The 3,552-nt window shown below is 36.3% G+C and overlaps 1 protein-coding gene across 1 annotated transcript in view; it reads right to left on the bottom strand.

Annotated features, from left to right (window-relative positions):
- Positions 1-3,552, bottom strand: part of LOC107660122 (ephrin type-B receptor 1-like) — a 252,460-nt gene that overhangs the window by 46,945 nt on the left and 201,963 nt on the right. The gene's annotated exons all lie outside the window — the stretch shown is intronic.

Below are 3,552 nucleotides of genomic sequence, written 5' to 3'. Positions count from 1 at the left end.
TGGTAAAGCGGCAACAAACACAGGAGAAATGCAGAGCACTGTGGGCAGAGATCAAACAGCGTATGTGGGCTTTTATGGATTATGATTTTGCCGTGCGTGGGCTTGTTATTATGGAGCGTTCTATTAGAGAAATGTAATGTTGTAGTATTGTTTATGAAGACTAATGTTGGCATGTGAACTGAGAGACATTCTGAATGAAGCATAATGCATTTTTTAAGATGCCAATATGATATTACTCATAATCCTCTACCTCTGGGCTAAAGCACACACACATGCACATAAATGTATGTCTGTAACCAAACACACACACACACACACACACACACACGATAGATCAGAGTATCTCACCTTGATCTGGCTGGAAGTGATGCCATTAATGGCATTTTGTTCCTCCTCTGTGCTGTAGGAGGGATGCTGCCACTGGGTGGTGCCTGTGGGCACGTGCCAGTAATAGGTGCCAGTGCTGTCACGTATAGTGCGCCATCCTGGAGGCAGATCTGAGTCCAGCTCCAGACTCTGATCGTTCCAGATGTTATCTGCACAGAGATCGGATTTCTGGATTAATCTGCATCTTAATAATATGTTATTAGCATTTCACATGCATGCTAACTTGAGGGTGGCACACACAGATTCTTGTAAACGTGCCATATTACAATTCCCACCAAGTAACACAGAGCCAGCAGCCTTCACACACACACTGAGATTCAGTGAGGTCACTGGGCTCAGATCTACTCATGAGAGACAGACCAGGCCCTAATCTGCCCACATGACACACAGCCTAAAATGAGGTCAAAACTAAAAGCAGCTCTCTCTTATTAAAAAGAGGGGCTGGACTAATGTTCATTTCCATTATCTTCATTCACCCTGTCTCTTTCACACAGACATTTCATACAGTTGTGGTCAAAAATTGCAGAATCTGCTAAATGTTAATTATTTTACCAAAATAAGAGGGATCATACAAAATATGTGTTATTTTTTATTTAGTACTGGCCTGAATAAGATATTTTACATAAAAGGTGTTTACATACTGTATAGTCCAGAAAACAAACTAATAGCTGATTTTATAAAAATGACCCTGTTCAAAAGTTTACATACACTTGATTCTTAATACTTTGTGTTGTTTTCTAGATTTTTGCTTTGTGATGGTTGTTTATGAGTCCCTAGTTTATTCTGAACTGTGAAACTGCCCACTATTCTTCAGAAAAATCCTCTAGATCCCGCAAATTCTTTGCTTTTCCTACATCTTTTGCATATTTAAAAACTTTCCAGCAGTGACTGTAATTTTAAAATCCATCTTTTCATCAGTTGTGGTATGCAGAAATTCACATTTGTGAATGCTTTAGAAATTATCAGACAGAATTCTGTTCATAAACCATGTGTATGTTGTAGTACCCATGTCATTATACACATTTGTGTCCTCATATACTATATATACCAGTACACACACACACACACACACGTGCAGCTTCTTATTGCAGTTAATGGAGGCCCTGACCTTTTAAAAGCAAGTTATCTTCTGTGTCATGAAACTCTGAGAGACAGAGATCAAAGAAAAGGGACAGAGAGAGTGAATGAGAAAGAAAGAGAGAGAGAGAGAGAGAGAGAGAGAGAGAGGTGGGAAGTGGATTATAATTACAGACCCAAACTAAAATATACTTGTCACATCTGAGAAATGAAAACGACATCTTTCTTTCATTCTTCATTCATTTTTCCAACATTTTTTCATTGTTAATCTCACTGTTCTGTCTTTTTTGGGGAATTTTAAACCTTTATGTAAATTAATTTCTCATTCATAACTCATTCATAAAACCATTCTTATGAAAACTGTCACACTTGTTGTAAATTAGGGCTGTCAGTCATTTAACATTTTTTAGCAAAATACTTAGATGCTATGCCAATTAACTAATTAATCAAATCAATTACATTATAATATTTGGTGAAACAATGATGAATTCATAGACATTACATTATTGTGGCAGATGAGCAACAGACATAAAAAAAGTGACTTTAAACATCAATATATCAGGGGATCATTTATACATACTGTATATATGTCATGTGAGTTTAAGACCTCTGCTTTAAAAGACATCCGCAGTCGGATCAGATTTATACTCCTTGTTTTAGCTGACTGCGAGAGGGCTAAAGCTGATGGTTCCACAGGGGTTGGCTGTGACCCTCGGCTTTCAGATGACCAGCACAGATGACTTGGGTGAGAAGCAAGAGCATGCAGGTGCCTGATCTCAAAGCATTAGAAGGGTTCTGGGTCAGAGAGCCGTATTGTACTGCAGTAAATAAGCCACAGAATATGATGGCAATAGTGGAAACGTCTTTTCCTAGAGGCTTTTAGAGAGTGTTTTATGCAAGTGATGATTTTAATAGCCCGGTCACATTCAACTAATGGCACTACTCGGATGCACCCGGCATTTTTATGAGATTGCAACTTACCGTCCCATATCTGTATGTAAATGCCGGACAGGGTCTCAGAGTTCAGTGTTGTTGATTTTAGACCTCACAGACTTCATTTTACCGGAGCACACTACAGCATTTAGGAGAGCACAGGAAGTGTGGCAGCACGGGGCCAGAGCTTCGGTGGTTCTCCATTAGCCTTGATGATTGAGGTTAGAGACTCGTGAACCCTTGTCCCAGAAAACTACCACTACATCTATAAGGGTCCAGGCAGTTATCTCAGCCAGTATGGGAGATGCAGCGTAGCCTTCTGCGTTACTGGAAGTGATAGCTTCTGCTGGTAATTGACAGCCATGTTGTGGCAGCCTGCAGCTCTTTTGAAGGAAGTCGGGAAGCTCTGCGGAGTGTCTCGGCTAAGGTGAGATACAGAAGCACCTCCAGGGACTTGTGAGCAAGTACAGCCAGACACGGTTATAGTGGAGAGTTTTGTTTAAACTGCTGGTTCTCAGAAGGTTTTGCTTCGGATTTAGAATAACATCGGATTATCAAGTGGCAAAACCAAACTACTGTATATCATAATTAATATAATCTTGTTGGTATCATGCATCATTTTGTTGATGTTTTCTATTATTATTATTGTTGTTGTTGTTCTTTTTTTGCTTTTGTTCTTTGTTATCGTTAATAATAACAATAACAAAGAACAAACGCAAAAAAGAAGAACAACAACAATAATATTAACTATTATTATTATTATTATTATTATTATTTGATAACAATATAATTGATAGACATTTAAAAATATCCAAAATGGAAAGTATTCTCTTTCCTTTAAAACATCAATATTTATCTTATATTAATTGATTACAATACAATTGATAGACATTTTTAAATACCATCATACTAGTTATTATCATCATCATCATCATCATCATTATTATTATTATTATTATTATATTGCAATGTAATTTACCTATTTTTAAATATAAAAATGATAATTATGCACTTTCTTTAAAATATCAACATTTAAATTATTTATTTATAATATATTTATTTATCATCAGATTGCAATATAATTGATACACTTTTTTTAAATATTAAAAATGGAAAGTATTGTATTTCTTAAAAATATCAATATTTATATAATAA

The sequence above is a fragment of the Sinocyclocheilus anshuiensis genome, unplaced genomic scaffold (genome assembly GCF_001515605.1).
Source record: "Sinocyclocheilus anshuiensis isolate Anshui unplaced genomic scaffold, SAMN03320099.WGS_v1.1 scaffold850, whole genome shotgun sequence".
Lineage (NCBI taxonomy): Eukaryota > Metazoa > Chordata > Actinopteri > Cypriniformes > Cyprinidae > Sinocyclocheilus > Sinocyclocheilus anshuiensis.
The sequence above is the reverse complement of the archived record's forward strand: the minus strand, read 5'-3'. Positions and strand labels throughout refer to the sequence as shown.